Genomic DNA, 20861 nt, shown 5'->3' on the forward strand with positions numbered 1-20861 from the left:
AAGAAAAGGTAAGAATAATCAGAGTAAAGCAACAATAGATGAGAAAATATTAAGGTAAGTTTAGAAAGAATCAGAGTAGCAAAGGTAAGTAGGTAAGGGTTATCTAGTTCTATCTAGGTTTCGTCCTACAGTCAACATCCCTCTGATACCACTTCTATCACACCCGGGTTTTAGGAGTCCAAAACCCGGGCGCGAAATAATCACCAAGTGTGCTGGGATCAAGTCTCACACATATGATGACTCATGGTACACAAATGAATGCCACATAATTTATATATAACAAAGTTCTGTACAAAATAAATAAACAATTACATCATATGAAGACATCGATCCAGCAACCATAGTTGACTGGGAGACGATGGACTAGACCACTCACGAACTCATCACATCATCCTTCAAGCGCCTCATCCAGTGGTACTAGTTATTGACCTGGTGGGATATGAGTACAACAAGGGTGAGCTTACTGTAACACCTCGAGATCCACAAACACCGCGAGATGCTACTGGACTTCACTACCAACAGCCGAACCCTAAGCAAAATAAAATTTGGCAGCGTCTCCTTTGTAATTATAAGCATCGTAGAAGCAAAATAGATATATCAATACAAAATGAATCATACTAGTATGATATTATTCTCATCAAGGACAATTAACCACAAATGAACTAGCTTATGCCTACATCATACTCTAAAGTATGAACCTCAAAAGTCAATAACCCAAGCTAATTATTTGGTTCTTTAAGCACTGTGTGCAACGTGCCGCTACTTCCCACTCCCCTTGATAAGCATCAAACACCTGCATTAAGTAACGCAAGAGTGAGATGAAACATCTCAGCAAGCAAATTGTTTGACGAGATATTTAAACCACAAGCTGAATTAATCAACATTTTATAGGAATCACAATTAAGATAAAAAATACTAGTAGATTAAGAAATAAAAAGTTCAAATATAACCAATACCATCTCACTTCCTCGAACAGCCACAATAGTTTGTATAACACCTCCATGCGTCAACAATATCTGCAAATATGACTTCAATGAATGCATGTGAATGCAATGCATATGTCATCTGCCTTCATACCTCTGAGGGTATGAAGCCGCATCGTACACCTCCTCGGGCAACGTACGATGCTAAGTTGTACCGGTACGGTCGGACCATAGGTCACGAGAAAACTTCAAATGCAAATGAATCATGCAATGCATATGGCATGCTGCATTTATCAATATACTTCACTTCCTTCACATACAATACAAACCTCAAATAATACTTCATCTTCCTTCAGATACAATACAAACCTTAAATAATACTTCACCTTCCTTCAGATACAATACAAACCTCAAATAATACTTCATCTTCCTTTAGGGGTGTGAATTAATCTCATGGGTCATACCCGAACCATAATCATCGTCAATATATGATGGAGCATCAATATAATACAATAAAGTAAAACATCATCATAGAGTTCAATTATGAAAGAATTCAATAATTCTGAATATTAGAGTGTAGGCGATAAAAACAACAGGTCAAAACGGTAGCAACCAACGCTACATTCACTTGCCTTCATCGAAGAAGGAGAATGTACTAGGCATGATCCGGAGTGTAGCCACCTGCTAGCGGGCATAAAACTTAGTACAAATATTTCACAAACATTTGCCAACAATCAACAAATTGCTCCTACACTTGAAACCAAGACCTGGTGGAAAGACTCCAACCCTGAACCACATGTCAAACAGCAGCAGTGTTGTTTGTTAATTTTGTATCTTTAAAACTATAACAGTGGTGACATAAAACAAGTACTCTAGGAGTATCTACACAAAATACTCTACAACTTCGGTATTCAATGGATGATTAAATTTTGCCATCTATAAGTTCTAAAACATCTTACAAGATAACTGACTGAATCGGTTTCAGACAGCAGCATAGTTAGCTTCAAAATTCGATATCTCCCAAACTAATCAACCAAAAATTATGAAATTGTGCTGGTAGTAAGAACTTTTATCCCTCTACAAAAGTATCCATAGTTGGAAGAGCCAATTCGGCAATTTACTAGATGAAACCCACCAGCGAACAGACCCGCTCATTTTTGTCAGGCAAACAGAAACAGCCACAGTAAAACAAACATAACTGGAGTTTAAAAATTCATATGAATACACTCTTTATCAATCTGGAAAGGTTATGAAATTATCTACAACTTCTCTAGCTAACCCCAAGTTTAATTCTGTTGATTGAATTTCCTAAATATTAAGAGAACAGATTCTGCACAGAATTATGAGACTGAAAAACTGTTATAATCAAACTGCAATAACTCTCTGATCTGATGTCCGATTGAGGTGTTCTTTGCGGCCACGGAAGGATCTACAAATTATATACGACTCATAGATAGACTTTTAATGTTTTTGATGCTACTAAGACCACGGAAAACTGTCATGATTAGAAACTATCGAATCTGCCATTCTACAGGGACTAAATTCGAGATCAAAATTTAACCCCACCTCTAATCTTTTAATCTCTATGATCCAAAACCTCCAAAAACACTTAATTACAGGGTGGGACAAGGGTCCCATCCTTACCTATGGTTTCCTCAAGAAAATCTGCAAGAAGAGATGGGGATAGAAACATTTCCTTGGTCCTCTCTTCCTCTTCAATCCAACTTGCTCCTTCCCTTCTCGATCCTTGCTGCGTGGAGGAAATTTAGATGGTGGAGGAAATAGTGGAGAGGTGGAGGGCGGCTACAATGGGGAGGAGAGGGGGCAGCCAGGAAAGGGGGAGGGGAGGGGCGGCCTAGAAAGGGGAAAAGGGGGGGGCGGCCATCTAGAGTTTTTTGTGGGAGAAAAGAAACGACGCCTCAGATGACTTCTGACTTCGCATCCAATGGCCCACAACCCTTTTCCCACATCCACGCACCGAAGATCAACTTTTGGTCAACATTTTTTGGGATATTACACTCTACCCCCCTTAAAAAGAATTCGTCCTCGAATTCGACCACTCCAAACAAAGCATCCAAGGTACCCCATATAGAACTACCATTCAAAACATGGGTCCATTATTGGTCTTAATTAACACAAGAACTTCTACCTCGGACTAATTGTCTAAGGAAACTACACAACCTGACATCAAGCATGAAACAACATGTAATGAAGCTCAAAGCAAGTCATAGATGCAATCAACACTATGATTTCACAACAATGAATTTGGATGCAACCATGCATCAACATCAATGTCTTAAAACGACACTCTTTTATGAAGGGGTAATATGCACTAAGCACAATCCTTACCGACTTCAACAATTCATTTTAATTCAATGGTGAAACATCCACACCCGATGAATGTATAAGAAGATCAAACACCTCACCTCACAGCACCACGAAACAAGTAGTTCTATTGAAACGAAACTCCTAATCTTCCTAAACCTTGTTCTTGCCATCATTAAAAGATAATTATGTAATATAACATTATTTGCACCCCATAAAAGGTAGAAAGTCTACATAACTAATGGAGCAATAAAGCTGACAAGAAGCCAATAACATTCTGCGCGGCACAGTTTATCGAAGAAATGCCAAAAACTCCACAAAGAGCACTGACAGCACAACAACAACCCAATACTTGCTTAACCAATGTTACTATACTTCATCCAACAACTCAACTAAGAAAAATATCCAAACTAGTAAGGTTAACCTACACATAATATAAGTCTTCATCTACTGTAGTTCAGAAACTTATATTTCATTCTATCATATGATGCACTCAAAGTACCAGACATACATGGTCAATAATAACCCCATAATCCTTCACACATTTGACAAACATCTCAAGCTGATGTAAAAACCACATCATTTAGGAATAGGTGACTAACCACACACAACCAACTCTAGGCTAGGCAATGACTTCATTCAAACCTATAGATAAGTGGTCCAACAATGGCTCCACAAGCATTCATCAGGGAGAGAACCATGAGATCCTCAATGTATTAATACATAATCAATGGATCAAGAAAACCAAACATTTATTCTACAATTAGCATGACTAACATGCAACCACTTTAAACCACATCTAGGCTTTGTGGCTACTAAAACACACGATAGAAGAGAGACCTGTAAGCCACTCTGGATATGTAAAGACTTCCCCCAAAATCCATATAAAAGTATAAATATTCATTTCTTTTAGAACTGGTTTCTCGACATAAACAATCATTCTTTCCAAAGATAGTTGGAGCTATCCACCAACCGCTCAACAACTTAAATTCAAATTGATGGTTACCTTGTAACCCAAAACACGCAATTCACACTCCTCTTAGAAACACCCTCAATCAAGCATATATAACAATATTATTGTAATAAAACTCAACCATGAAAAACATGGTGAAAACAACATAGGCATACTTGTATATCACAAGCATAATAACAACTTCAATCTCACAAAATACTAGCGATATCAATCACATTAATAAAACAATATCAAAATTTAGAAATGAATTATATCAGGCATTAAGTCAAAAACAACTTACCACATCACCGTAAAGGAATAGGGAGGGTGAAACTATTGTCATCTGCACTTCAAAGACATTAACATATATCAAAGATATTTGAACCCATGCCCTTCCTATATGTGCATGTGTGCAATTTCATGTTCAATTTACCTAGAATCTAAAGCCTAAGCTTTGATACCAACTGTCACACCCCGAGATCCACAAACACCCCGAGATGCTACTGGACTTCACTACCAACAACCGAACCCTAAGCAAAATAAAATTTGGCAGCTTCTCCTTTGTAATTATAAGCATCGCATAAGCAAAAGAGATATATCAATACAAAATGAATCAAACTAATATAATATAATTCTCATCAAGGGCAATTAACCACGAATGAACCAGCTTATGCCTACATCATAATCTAAAGTATGAACCTCAAAAGTCAATAACCCAAGCTAATTATTTGGTTCTTTAAGCAATGTGTGCAACGTGCCGCTACTTCCCACTCCCCTTGATAAGCATCAAGCACCTGCATTGAGTAACGCAAGAGTGAGATGAAACATCTCAGCAAGCAAATTGTTTGTCGAGATATTTAAACCACAAGATGAATTAATCAACATTTTACAGGAATCAAAATTAAGAACAGAAATACTAGTAGATATAGAACTCAATAGTCCCAATATAACCAATACCATCTCACTTCCTCGAACAGTCACAATAGTTTGTATAACACCTCCATACGTCAACAATATCTGCAAATATCACTTCAATGAATGCATGTGAATGCAATGCATATGTCCTCTATTTTCATACCTCTGAGGGTAGAAGCCGCATCATACCCCTCGGGCTACGTATGATGCTAAGTTCTACTGGTATGGTCAGGCCATAGGTCACGACAAAACTTCAGATGCAAATGAATCATGCAATGCATATGGCATGCTGCATTTATCATTATACTTCACTTCCTTCACATACAATACAAACCTCAAACAATACTTCATCTTTCTTTAGATACAATACAAACCTCAAATAATACTTCACCTTCCTTCAGATACAATACAAACCTCAAATAATACTTCATCTTCCTTCAGGGGTGTGAATTAATCTCATGGGTCATACCCGAACCATAATCTTCCTCAATATATGATGGAGCATCAATATAATGCAATCAAGTAAAGCATCATCATATAGTTCAATTATGAAAGAATTCAATAATTCTGAATATTAGAGTGTAGGCGATAAAAATAACAAGTCAAAACGGTAGCAACCAACGCTACATTCACTTGCCTTCATCAAAGAAGGAGAATGTACTAGGCATGATCCGAAGTGTAGCCACCTGCTAGAGGGCATAAAACTTAGTACAAATATTTCACAAACATTTGCCAACAATCAACAAATCGCTCCTACACTTGAAACCAAGACCCGGTGGAAAGACTCCCACCCTGAACCACATGCCAAACAACAGCAGTGTTGTTTGTTAATTTTGTATCTTTAAAACTGTAATAGTGGTGATATCAAACAAATACTCTAGGAGTATCTACACAAAATACTCTACAACTTCGGTATTCAATGGATGACTAAATTTTGCCATCTATAAGTTCTAAAACATCTGACAAGATAACTGACTGAATCTGTTTCAGACAGCAGCATAGGTAGCTTCAAAATTCGATATCTCCCAAACTACTCAACCAAAAATTATGAAATTGTGCTGGCAGTAAGAACTTTTATCCCTCTACAAAATTATCCATAGTTGGAAGAGCCAACTCGGCCATTTACTAGATGAAACCCACCAGTGAATAGACCCGCTCATTTTTGTCAGGCAAGCAGGAACAGCCACAGTAAAACAAACATAACTAGAGTTTCAAAATTCATATGAATACACTCTTTATCAATCTGGAAATCTTGTGAAATTATCTACAACTTCCCTAGCTAACCCGAAGTTTAATTCTGGTGATTGAATTGCCTAAATCTTAAGAGAACAGATTATGCACAGAATTATGAGACTGAAAAACTGCTATAATCAAACTGCAATAACTCTCTGATCTGATGTTCGATTGAGGTGTTCTTTGCGGCCACGGAAAGATCTACTAATTATCTATGACTCATAGATTTATTGTTTTATTTTGAGGCCACTAAGACCAAGGAAAACTGGCATGAACAGAAACTGTCGAATCTGCCATTTTGAAGAGACTAAATTCGAGATCAAAATCTAACCCCACCTCTAATCCAACCTCTAATCCTTTAATCCCCATGATCCAAAACCTCCTAAAACACTTAATTATAGAAAGGAACAAGGGTCCCATCCTTACCTAGGATTTTCTCAAGAAAATCTGCAAGAAGAGATGGGGATAGAACATCTCTTTGGTCCTCTCTTCCTCCTCAATCCAACTTGCTCCTTCCTTTCTCGATCCTTGCTGCATGGAGGAGATTTAGAGGGAGGAGGAAATAGTGGGGAGGTGGAGGGCGGCTGCAATGGGGAGGAGAGCGGGCAGTCACGAAAGGGGGAGGGGAGGGGCGGCCCAGAAAGGGGAAAGGGGGGGGGGCACCTAGGGTTTTTTTGTGGGAGAAAAGAAACGACGCCTCAGATGACTTCTGACTTAGCATCAAACGCCCCACAACCCTTTTCCCACATCCACGCACCGAAGATCAACTTTTGGTCAACATTTTTTTAGGAGATTACTCTCACATACGTTCATCGCTCAACAATTTGTGGGGAATAAAGTGCATGAACTCACCATAGGTGGGAGCTCATGTGAAGTGTAAGGCTTACCAAAGGGTTCAAGCTGAGCATTGCTTTTATAGTTGGTCAAAATTTTATTAGCCGTTACTAAGTAAAAGTACATAACAACCCAAATAAGTAAGATATCAGAATTAATAACAACACCCGCAATGCAATGCATATGACAGATTAAGTTTAGTTCTATAAATTAATCATGTGAGGGTCCGAGCTGCTCATGACCATGAGCACGGCTGATATACCAGTTTTACACTCTGCAGAGGTTGTGCATCTTTACCCACAAGTCGTGTTACCCATTTGCCAAGGGATCGCGACTTCCCATTCATCTCTGCCGAGGAGACGAGGCAGGGTACCACTACGAGGCCTTTATAAAGTTCCACTAGCTTCCGAAAACCCGCTACGGATTCTGAGAAGGGCAATATAGGAATCCCTTGTCAAAAAAGCCATCGCAGCACGATCGACCCGAGAACCTCTCTATACACATGCTCCTCTACCGCCCTTGCCCCTTTCGGGCAAGGTAGTCTTCCACTAGCTTTCCTAATTAGTCAACCAAGGGCGCCCATACCACCTTTGTGGTAGCACTGTTTTCTCGGGTGGTCGCTCCATGTTCCAATTAACACAATGAACTTGTCATGAACAATAATTAAAGCAACAGTATAATTGGAAGTTGTTCACAATATAATATTAATTTCCCAAAACCAGGTAGAGCAATAGCAAAACTACCCAATAGTGCTTATGTTTGAATGGTAGAGGATAAACAATGCTAGGGAAACCTATTTGGTCCCATCAAATTAACATGAGCATGTCACAGTGATTAATAGGAACATTATTAGGTGAAGAAAAGTGATCAAGGGCACAATTTGCCTTAGACTCGAGATTCCCAGGTACCATGTTGGTCTTCAGTGACTTGTAACCTCGTTGCTATTCGTAGTAATGCAAACAAACATGGTATAGGCAAAATTAACATCACACCAAACATAAGAACAAACTGCATAATAATGATCTACGCATCGTAACTAGATCCTAGGTTTGAGAACCACTAATATCGGAGTTAACGTTATAAAGTTGTGATTTTCCGAAGGTTTAGGTGTTTACTATAAAACAAGTGTGATACAAGGTTTTAACTATATATTTCATAGTAATACAAGGTTACTAGATGATAAACAATATTAATATGAGACTAATGCAACTGGAACGAATTAAAAAGGAGTTAAAATGAATTAGTTATGAATTAAACAACTTTTTGGAATTATTTTTATACTAGAAATCTTTTTCTGGTTTATTTTAGTAAATCTGAGATTTATTTGGACTTTGGGCATAAATACCAGAGAGATTAGGGTCTAAAACGCAAAACTTAGGACCTAACTGTAGCGATATTATCCTAGGGGTGGACGGCAGGCTATTTAGCTAATTCCCCCGGGTCTCGTTCAGAAAATAAACATGGCGAAGGGGTACAGTGGATTGCTAGCTGTGGGATCTAAATCTGACATCAGGGATCATAGACTTATCTCACCTCAACCGGTATTCTATCATAGTGGTTGAATCTAAAATCAACGCTCGAGATTAAAGGATCTCGCGATCTGATCTCGGCCAATAGGTCCGAGATCAACGACTATGATTTTCGATCACGATGGGGTATTTGAGATTCAATCGTGAGCACTCATCACTGGGTCAACGGCCAGGGCCGTTTCACCCCGCACGATCCTGTTCACGCCGAAACGGGGCTGCGGCATCCTATCCGCGGTGGTAGGCCCACAGGCGAGAGGTGGCTGCTGCGTGGCTATGGATGAGATGAGTCTTTGATTGATGGCTTGAGGTGTTATGGTGGTATGTATTTATATAGCCTAGGAGGTGGGTGGTTATATGATAGATCTAATCTGGTACTTACCTATTACAATCATATCCTATATATTAGGAACTCTAAGAAACTCGAAACCAAATCTATTACATGATAGATCTAATCTGGTACTTATCTGTTACAATCATATCCTATGTATTAGAAACTCTAACAAACTCGAAACCAAATCTGTTACATGATAGATCTAATCGGGTACTTATTTGTTACAATCCTATCCTATCTATTAGGAACTCTAACAAATTTGAATCTAGAATAGGTAACAGTGATGCAAGATCCGGCAAGTGGAATCAAAAATTGGTGGAAAAACTCACGTGGGGTGTGTTTCTTAAGTGGCCGAATAGGTAAGCCTTTTATTTTCTATTCTTTTTTCCTATTATTTTTATTTCCAGATTTTAATTATCCCAATTCAAATCTGATTTTAAATTTTGAAACAATATTTATATGCACAACCAAAACACCAACATGAATGCAAATATTTTACATTTATTTACTCCTTATTTACTTTGCTCAAATAAGTATTTGTATGCATAAAATTTAATAAGCATGGAATTCACATAGCTATATAACCCAATAGGAGTAATTTATATAGAATAACTCACTATCCTATCTATTATAGCTTTATATAGCCAACATTTTACATTTACTATTTATTAAATTTTAGGGAAGAAAGTCTCAATTCATAACTTTGTTATAATACGCTTGAAATTTTAAATCTTTAGAGAATTTTTTCTTAATTAACCAAGATACGATTTTGGAGTGTTACATCCTCTCCTTGCCTCGCCCCTCGCTACCCACAAGAGCGCCCGCGGTTGCCGTCGTTCGTCGTGTCTGTCGTGGTAAGTTCCTCTCCTTCCCCCCTCTCTCTCTCTCCTCTCCCCTTGGCCCAGCCATGGCGCGGATGGCGCGGTCCGACGTGGCCGGCGCGCCCCGGCACGGCCAGCGAGGCCTGGTGCAGCAAGCACGACGTGGTCGGTGTGGCCCGCCGCAGCCTCGCGCTTGCCCCTGTGTGGCCCTCGGCGCGGTTGGGGCGGCGTGGCTAGCTTGGCCTTGACATGCCCGCGGCTCGCCCGTGCGCGCCTTTCGTCACAGCCTCGCGTGCCTCGATGTGACTGTCCGTGCTCCAGCGCCGCCTTCGTCCGCGTTCGACTCACTGAGCATGTTCGTCTACCACTAGACGTCGTCGTCTACCCTCGTCGTTGCCCCGCGCTTTTAAGTCAGTGTGTCTTTCGCACGTGTCGACGTGCGCTATCTTGTGCGTCGTTTCACACGCACCGTGTACCTTGTTTAGTGAGTCACGAGCCTTTTCGCGTGGCAATAAATCGGTTCACCTAGAATTGCTCACGTTAATTAGTTTTATGTAATTAAACGATGATTAACCGAGTAGCAAACCAATCAAAACTAAGTGTTAATTTTGCCTATACATGTGATAGATACCTGTTAATATGACTAGGTCGAATAAAATATTATAGGCAATACTCGCGTAGCATACATAAAGAAATACCTTTCGACCATAGCTCTAGTCGTTACAATTCCTCTCTCAACCGCACGATCGTAGATGCGAGCTTTATGGCATGTGCATGTTTAATTGATTTGTTTTATCGTATGGTGTATTGTTTCCTTCTATTTTAAGAAAGTGAAATTTGTGTGTGTACTCATATAGATAACGCTCCATTAGTGGAGTCTGAGGAAGTTGCAGGAGAAGACCCTGAGCAACAGTTAGTTGGTGAAGGCAAGTGTCCTCTCACATATCTATGTCCTAATCATTTTATAATTCATCTCCCCAGATTTATATAATTAATACCTAAGGATTTACTAGTCTTTGTTTACCCTACCCATGATTACCTATTTGGGTTAGATTGTTTATGATTAGTTTTATGCTAGCGCTCTACTCTAATCAATAAACATGATGCGATTATTTATGATATGATGTTTACTTCTGTATATGGTTATGGCATTGTGATATTTAAGGGGCTCGAGCTGTTTCTCGAGTACTGTTCCATAAGGACTTCTTCGTTGGATGACCACCTGGGATAACAGTATAGCCGTGAGGGTGGAATGGGACACCCTTAGCTAATTAACTAGAGGAACCGAGGTGTATTCAGCTTCACCGTCATACCGTCAATGGCACTCGGTGTACGCGACTCGCTCTGCCGAGGGTAGTTTGTCCCTTGGGGAGGAGTGCGGTGCATTTAGGAAACCTAACAGGCGGCTATACTTTCGTGGAATCTTTGTAAAGGCTTCATAGTGAATCCCTAGCTGCTCACCTCAAGAGTGAGCAAGGGTCTTGCAAACTAGGGCTAGAGAGGGAATCACGGCTCGTGGGTAAAGTGTGTGACCTCTGTAAAGAATTAGAAACTGATATATTAGCCGTGCTCATGGTTATGAGGGACCTTGGAAACTCCTTTGATTAGAAATACTATGATTACAGATGATGATGAAGATAATGGTTCTAATGGTGATTATTTTAATGGTTATGATTATGACTATAGATTCTGGTATTCTCCTTTTGGAGGGAGTACCTTTGGGTTAATAACTTGGGGTTATTGCTAAAACTTAGCTGTCTACTAGTAATAATTAACTGACCAACTAAAAGCAACTGTTCTGAGCTTCACCCCACATATAGCTAGTCCACCTTAGCCAAATGGGACATTTGCTGAGTACGTTGATGTGTACTCACCCTTGCTTTACAAGACCAAAAACACCAGGTTGTCCGCATTGCAACCCCTACTCAGGAGAAGATGAAGGCGTAGCATAGGACTTCCAGGAGTTTCAAGACTACGATGAGTTCTAAGTGTGGGTTAGCGGCAAACCCCCAGTCGGCTGCCTGTGAAGGCCTAATATTACTACGTTTCGTATTCGCACTTTGATCTATGTTTAAGACTATGTGGATATCTCGGACATCATGATGTAATCAATATAATACCTCTTTACGTTATTATTGAAGCATGTGTGATGATGCCAAGTTATGTAATCGTTGTGTATGTGAATTTCTGATCATGGCACATACATGGTTCGTATTCGGTTTGCCTTCTAAAACCGGGTGTGACAGGGCGGGTGCACGCGGACGCAAGCTGAGCCTGGTGGGCCGAATGGCTAAGGGAAAGGGGTGGCTGAGCTGCTTTTGCTTTTTCTTTTATTCTGAATTTCTAATTCTATTTTCTTTTTAGTTTTCTCTTTTGAATTTAAATCCAAGCAAACCACAAAAACAAATTTAAATATTTCAAACATGTGCATCAACCAAAAACAAAGTTTAGAACCAGCATGATGCAACATTTCATGTCTCCCCTAGGTTTTGATATACTAAAGAAATAATACGACTTCTCCCAGAAATATAAACAAAACTCCATAAAAAGGAAGGGAAAAGAATTCTATAGAGAGAGGAAAAGCGGTACCACCTGAATTTGGTAGATATTAGAGAAGAAATTTTATACAACCAAATTTAGGTTGTTACATCAAGGGGTTTGGTAAAAATGTCAGCAAGCTGACTGTGGGTATCTACATAGCGCAAATCAATGTCGCCTTTCTTACAATGATCACGAAGAAAGTGAAAGTGAACATCAATGTTCTTGGTCTTCGAATGCAGCACGGGATTCTTGGCAACACTTATGGCACTCGTGCTAATGCAGAGCAGGGAGGCACATGATGAAAATCTAAGCCAAAATCCCATAATTTAGCCATCATCCACTGCAACTATGAGCAACAGCTAGCAGCAGTAACGTACTCAGCCTCTATGGCAGACTGAGCAACGCTAGACTGTTTGCGCGAACACTAGGAAACCAACAAAGACCCAAAAACTGACAAGTCCCAGAAGTAGACTTGCACTCCAACTCCAAGTGGCATCCCACAAAATCAGCATCAGAATAACCGCACAAAGACAGAACATAAGAAGAGTACCACAAACCAAGGTCCCATCTTGGGTCTGCTTGATTTGCAGCCCAAGAAAGAAGTTTAGTGCGTCCATCGTGCTCATCTCAAATTCCCTACACATAAACTCTGAAAACTTAGAAACAAGAACATGAGAAGAGCCACCAAAGATAATATCAGCCTTGTATATCTAAACTAAAAGGGTATCATTGTCATGCTTGAGGACAAAAAGAGTTTGTCCACATAGCCTGTTGGGGGTCTGCTTCATCGCCGAAGGTCCCATAAGAGGAAACACCACAAAGCCGAAGCTATCAATCAGAGAGCTTCGTAGCGTACTTCCAGATTAACCGACTTAAAGATGAAATGACCAATCGGCCCATGATAACTTGTATTATGATTGTAATCATTTGTAAAGGGCATGAATGTAATTTCTCACATACTGCGTCCTATGCCTATAAATAGATGAACAGTACTCCTGTACTGTTCACGCTATCTGGTATTCGCTCGGACGCCACGTTTGGATTTTTTGCCTTCTGTCAAGCCGAAGGTACAAATGTAATTAAATATTATCTTTATCTATTCGAGAATATATAATGAAGGCATGTGAGTTATGTTATATGATTATTCATGTTATCTTTCGTGTTTCATATGCTCTATCTTTCATTAACATATATCATGATGATGAAGGTACGTCCTTCATGACCTTCGTCCAAAGATCGTTATATCCTAAAGGAAATAATGCTTCAAAGGACGAAGGACATTAACATTTAATATTTTTTGTTGCCTTGTTCTTAACTCATAGCATTTGAGAACAAGTCCCCAACATTGGCGCCCACCGTGGGGTGAACTCACTTCCACTGTTGAGTTGATGGCTTCGTTCAACAATCAAGCTGAAGTTGCTTCGGCTACGAAGCTGGTGCTCCCGATAACAGGCGGTTCATGCTCAGAACCGGCCAACAAGAAACAGAAGAAGGAGGCTCAGAGAAGGGTACAACATATTGGGGTGCAGGGACCCTTCATCAAGACAAAATGGTCTCACATCCCAATCACCTTCTCCTAGGAGGACATTCAGCACAAGGATTACCCTCATAATGATGCTATGGTCATATCTTGTGTCATCAAGGGATTTCTGGTCCACAATGTTCTAGTTGATATAGGCAGTGCAGCGGATATCATATTTGCTAATGCCTTCAGACAGATGCAAGAGCAAGAAGACAAGATTCATGATGCTACACACCCTCTTTGTGGCGTCGGAGGAAGGCAAATTGTAGCACTCGGAAAAATCACGATGTTAGTGACCTTCGGCTTCGTCCACAACACAAGGACTGAACAGGCCGTGTTTGACATCGTTGATATGGAATATCCCTACAATGCAATCATTGGTCATGGGACACTCAATGCTTTCGAAGCAATACTTCATCCAGTATATCTATGCATGAAGATACCTTCGAAACAAGGGCCCATTGTTGTTCATGGGAGTGAGGAAGCTGCTAGAAAAGCCGAAGGAAACTGGACAGACTCAAAAGCAATCCACAATATAGATGGAGCTGAAGCTTGTGAACAGTACAAGTACAGAAGAGAGAAGGCTGCTTCGGCTGATCAGCCAAAACCTATGCTACTATGTGAAGACATAGCAGAGCAGAAGGTACTGCTCGGATCTCAGCTATCTGAAGAGCAGAAGAAAACTTTGATAAGGTTTTTATTCAACAACAAAGATGTTTTTGCTTGGTCGGCCAATGATCTCTGTGGTGTCAATAGAGACGTCATTGAACATTCACTCAATGTCGACCCATCCTTCAGGCCAAGAAAGCAAAGGCTTCGGAAAATGTCTGATGATAAAGCCGAAGGTGCACGTAATGAAGTAAAAAGACTTCTCAGTGCTGGTGTTATCAGAGAGGTAAAATATCGAGAGTGGTTAGCCAACACTATTATGGTGAAGAAGGCCAATGGCAAATGGAGGATGTGTATTGATTTCATGGATCTTAACAAGGCCTGTCCGAAGGACGAATTTCCATTACCAAGGATAAACTCTCTTGTAGATGCAGCAGCTTCTTCAGAACTTATGAGTCTGCTGGATTGCTACTCAGGATATCATCAAATATGGATGAAGAAGGAGGATGAGCCAAAGACCAGCTTCATAAATCCCAGTGGCACCTATTGTTATCTTCGGATGCCTAAGGGGCTCAAGAATGCTGGAGGAAGCTTTAGCAGAATGATAGCCAAGGTCCTTCATTCTCAGATAGGCAGAAATGTGCTAACTTACGTTGATGATATCATAGTAAAAAGCACAAAGCAAGAAAATCATATCACTGATCTGCAAGAAACATTCGCTAATTTCAGGCAAGCTGGCCTAAAATTAAATCCTGAAAAATGTGTCTTTGGAGTGAAGAAGGGTAAGTTCCTTGGCTATCTAGTTTCAACGAAGGGGATTGAAGCTAACCCAACCAAGATCGAAGCTATCCTTCGAATGGAGCCGCCAAGCACAAAGAAGGGGGCCCAACGGTTGGCAGGAAGACTGGCTTCATTGAATAGATTTATATCTAGATCAGCAGAAAGAAACTTTCCATTCTTTGAAATACTAAAGTCAGCCGAAGTTTTTCAATGGGTCCTAGCTCAACAGAAAGCCTTCGAAGAGCTGAAGCAATATATGATTGATCTAACAACATTAACTCCACCTACGCCAGGGGCTCCATTACTATTGTATGTGGCAGCTTCGCATTCTGCAGTGAGTGCGGCGCTTGTACAGGAGAAGCTTGAAGGACAATTTAAAAAGAAAGCCCCAGTATACTTTGTCTCCGAAGTTCTAAGTTTATCAAAGAAAAACTATACAAAATTGGAGGTGTTGTATGCTGTCTTAATGGCCTCCACATAAAGCCTTCGCCATTATTTTCAAGCATACCACATAATTGTTCCTTCATCACAGCCTCTAAAGGATATTATGAGGAATAGAGAAGCTACTGGAAGGATTGGAAAGTGGGCTGTGGAGCTTAATGAATTCAGTATTGACTACGTGCATAGATCCTCAATTCAGTCTCAGGCGTTAGCAGACTTCATCGCTGACTGGACGCCAGGGGCTCAGGAAGAAGAAGCAAATAAAGATGTCGAAGCTTGGACAGTGTTCTGCAACGGTTCTTGGGGAACCTTCGGTGCAGGTGCGGCTGCTGTCCTAGTTGCACCTTCCAAAGTCAGAACATGCTATGTGGCAAGGCTTGACTTCAGTTGTACAAATAATATTGCTGAATACGAAGCTCTACTTTTGGGGCTTCGAATGTTAAAGGCAATGGGAATAAGAAGGGAAGTTCTTAAAACAGACTCTCAAGTTATTTCTGGTCATATTGACAAAAGTTCCAAGGCAAGAGATCCGAAGCTTGAGAAATATCTAGACACAGTTTGAAGGCTTGAAGCTTCTTTCGAAGGATTTTCTGATAAGAATATTCCAAGAGGGGAAAATGAGCATGCTGATCTGCTAGCCAAGTCAGCGGCACAGGGGCTTCCTCTACCTTCGGAAGTATTTTTTGAGACAATTAGAGCACCTTGGTTGAACTCCTCAAAAGAGCAGTACTTACAATATCCCCTGTCCATAGTGAAGATTGGAGGACTGAGATTATATCTTTCCTCCAAGGTAATTGTCTTTCAGATGATGAAGCTTATAATAAGAGAATGGAGGCAAGAACAAGACCATATGTAATAATAGAAGGGGAGTTATACAAACATGGAGTTTGCTCTCCACTTCTCAAGTGTTTATTCAGAACCGAAGGTATAGAGCTGATGAAGGAAATACTTGCAGATTTATGTGGATCTCAGATTGGGTCTAGACCTTTGCTGGGGAAGGTCTTCACACAAGGATTTTATTGGCCGAAGGCAGCTTCGGATGCAATAGACCTAGTTCAAAAGTGCAAAAATTGTCAAAAATGTGCAAGAGACCAGAAACAACCTTCGTCGTTAACCCAATTAATACAGTCAACCTGGCCATTGCAAAGATGGGGCTTGGATCTGTTAGGTCCACTTCCACCAGCACAAGGCAATTTAAAATATGTTGTGGTGGCTGTAGAATATTTTTCCAAGTGGATTGAAGCGAAGCCTTTGGCCACAATAACTTTGGTCACAGTCCAGAAATTCTTATGGCAAAACATTGTTTGTTGCTTCGGCGTACCGAAGGCTATAACTATGGACAACAGAACACAGTTTGATGACGATGCTTTCAAGGAATTCTGTGATCAAATCGGCACGAAGATTCATTTTGCGTCAGTTAGACATCCAGAGTCAAATGGACTTGTCGAAAGAGCAAATGGTATTATAATGACAGGAATAATGAAGCTAATCTTTAATCAGCCTAGAGGAAAGTGGCCAGAAGAGTTGATTAAAGTGGTGTGGAGCCACAATACAACCGTATCAAGATCAACAGGTTTTACGCCATTCAAGTTATTATTTGGTGACAAAGCTATAACCCCAGAAGAAGCTAAAACGGGGTCAATAAGAACAATAGCTTCGACAGAAGACAAAGCTGATTATCACGTGGCAAAAGACATTATAGAAGGGACCAGACTTCAGGCTGTGGAAAATATCAATAAATATCAAGCCAAAACAATAAAATGGCGCGACAGAAATGTTCGCCTGAAAAATATCAAGCCAGGGCATTTGGTGCTTCGGAGAGTGGCTAATCCGGACATAGTGGGCAAACTACAGCTGAAGTGGGAAGGACCTTTTCTAGTGGTATCTTCGTCAAGGCCCGGTTCTTACAAATTAAAGGATATGGATGACAATGACATTCCCAGATCTTGGAATGCAGATGAGCTTCGACGGTATTATGTATAAATTGATGTAATCTTTTTCATTTTTCTATGGCACCCTTTTGCTTTCCAAAGGGGGAGAAAGGTTTTTAATGGGGCCATAGTTTGTAATTTTTCCTTTCTTATTCAGCTCTGCAAGAGAAAAATCCACCAAAATATGTAAATGTAAAATCTGAGCATGCACCATCGAGTGCAGGGAAAAGGAAAAAACAGGGAGAAGCTCGAAAGTCATCCCTAAGGGGATGCAGAGCATGACGAAGCTACAAAAAGTCGTTCCTAAGGGAGCGCAGCGTAAGTTTTCTGCTCAAAAGTCGTTCCTAAGGGAATGCAGAGCCAAATACCACCGAAATATAAGGTGAAGCGCGAAAAGTCAACGGGAATACCACCGAAATAGAAGGCAAAGAAGTTCAAAAGACGTTCCAAGGGGATGCAGAACTTACACTGAAAAATAAACGGTGCAGTCGAAAAATAAACGGCAAAGAGACTTCAGTCATTCCTAAGGGAATGAAGGTTATGGATGAAGCTTCGTATGTGTGTGTTTGGGCATTCATTGGCACGATACATTACATCATACATTGCATTCATAAACATTCATCTAGACATACATAGGATCATCATCATCATATCATACAGACATAGACAGTTACTTCGACAATAAGAATACTGCTTCGGAAGAAGATTTATGCTTCGTTGTGTACGAAAAGAAGGGAAGGTGTTTTTCGCCTTCGGCTCAAAAACTATGAGTTTCGTCCACATCAAAGCAGTTCATACATTGGCAGAAAGGTAAAAATGTATTGCAAGGTATGGACAAATTTACAGAATAGTATCTGATTTACAAATTACAATATTCTTTACAAAGGATAATACGAGAGTTTTTCTAGAGTTTTTTCACAGCGAGGTTTTCGGCTTCATCATCGTCTACTAAGCTTCAGCTCAATGCTCCTCGGCTTTGTCATCCTATACATATCAAAGCATTATAAGGTAAACTCAAGTTTCAAGGAGAAGGTAAGTATCAGGTATGACTTTATTACCGGCTTAAGGTGATTTCGAGCTTCGTCACCAGCTAAGCTTCGCCCACCCTTCATCTAGATTTGCATTATAAATCTGTTTCCTATGCTTCGAGCCAGGCTGGGGATATCAATTAAATCTGCTGGTGTTAAGCTGAAGTTTGGTCTATTAACAATCTTCCCATGCGTGCAACCAGATTTCATGAAGGCAACAGTTGTGCCCCGAGAAGCTAGCAGGGCACAGAAATCGTCGTGTCCAGCTATAACTTCGTCAAGAGCATCAACTTCGCCTTCAATATCTTCGAAGGTCTCTGGCAGGTCTTCAACCGAAGGATCGAATTTCTCAGAACTGGCTCCAACCGAGTTGAAGACTTGCTTTAGCTGATGCACGCATCGGTTGCTGAACTCTAGACATCTATCTTGAAGCTCTTTCAATGATTTCTGCAAATTTGAACTTTTTCGACTTCAGCGTCAAACTTCGTATCAAATTTCTGCTTTTCTTGTTCGAAGTTTTCTGACTTTGAGAGGAGTTCACTATTCAATCTTGCAATTTTGGCTTCAGCTTCTGCCAGTAAACCCTCCATTGTTTGAAGTTTGAAATCTTTCTTTTCAAGAGCAGCTACATGATCTTTTATTTTGCTCTCTAGACCTTCAATTATAACTTCATGTTTTTTATCTTCAAGGTCCTGTTGCATGCTCAAAGCCTTACTTAATAGCATACTCTGTGCAAAAACAACCTTCGTCAGAAAACACCTTCGTTGTTAAAACAATGAAAAGCCGAAGAAAAGTTTTTACCTTGAAATTAGAATAGAATAAACTACCGACGATTTGCTGTCGTCGGTAGCGGCTGATATCGGCCTCAAGCTTCGGGAAACCAATACTCTTCGACAGAGTACTGATAACCTTCGCTCCAGTTCGGTCTCGGAGGCAACCTAAGCTTTTATCGTCAATACCACCGAAGAGCAGCGCCCCTGGCTGGTACCCGCAAGATATGGCATAATCCCTCAGCTCTTCATTTTCAGCCTTTGACAATTCTTGTCTAATTAAGTTTTGAAAGTTGAAATTTTCTTCTTCTGAAGTATCTTTGACTGCCTCCTTCTCTTTTCCAGGCACTGTGGCCAGGGTCTCTTCGGTGGATGTAGCAGCTTCTTCCGCGGCCATATCCAGAAGCATTTTATCAATATCAGAAAATGTGCTCTTTAGATTTGTATCTTCGGCCGTTGTAGCTTCGGCAGTTGCAGCTTCGGTAGGTGCAGCTTCGGTAGCTGTAGCGCTCTCGACAGCTGGTGTCTTTGACGCCAAGGCCGGCGGTGGTGTTTCTTCAATAGCTTTAGTCACAGTAATAATCCTCTGTTTTTTTGGCCCAGCAGACTTCTTCGCTGCCGAGGGCTCCTTCTTCTTCTGTAAAAGCTTCGTCAGATGTGGCCCCAGTGGACTTAGCTTGATAGGCAAGGATTCAATCATTACCTTTAGGATTTCTCCCACATCGGTAGCAGAAGGTGTTGAAGGAACTTCTTCTTCTAAATCAGCTTTCGGCTTCGGAGCTGGAGCCTTTCTTTTCTTCAGCACAGCCACCTTCGGCTCAGGACTGGATTTTTTCTTTTTTGCCAAATTTTCATCTTCTTTTATCATCCTGGCAGCTTGTCTTTGTATAATACTGATAGCCCTTTTCCGTTTCGGACCTTCGGCACCTTTGTCTAACCTTTCGTAGTCTGGATATTCAAATTTCAAAGCGTCCATTACTCGGTTTAACCTTCGTTTCGGCCGGGTGCCGAAGGCTGCTGTCATCAGTTGATCTTCTTTTTTCGTGTAATTGCCCAAGATTTCATTACACATAACCTCAATTGTATCCAACCATTCTTGGCAGGGTTCTTTGAAGTGTTTCTTGAACTTAAAATGATAGGGCAGTCGAACGAGTTCATTCTTCTTCTTCTCTCCTTTAAGCTTTGGCATACCCCATTCCCTTAACGTTGGGAATACCCTATTGGCTAAGTATTCCTGAACTAAATCCCTAGTACCAATATGTTCAGATACAACTCTAAATTCGCCCACAGCATCTGGGCATGATGCCCCCGGAGTCATGTTGCACTAAGGCCTAGTCAACCCGAAGGTTAGCTCCAGCGGGCTCTGAACTAGCTTC

The sequence above is a fragment of the Zea mays genome, chromosome 4 (genome assembly GCF_902167145.1).
Source record: "Zea mays cultivar B73 chromosome 4, Zm-B73-REFERENCE-NAM-5.0, whole genome shotgun sequence".
Classification (NCBI taxonomy): domain Eukaryota; kingdom Viridiplantae; phylum Streptophyta; class Magnoliopsida; order Poales; family Poaceae; genus Zea; species Zea mays.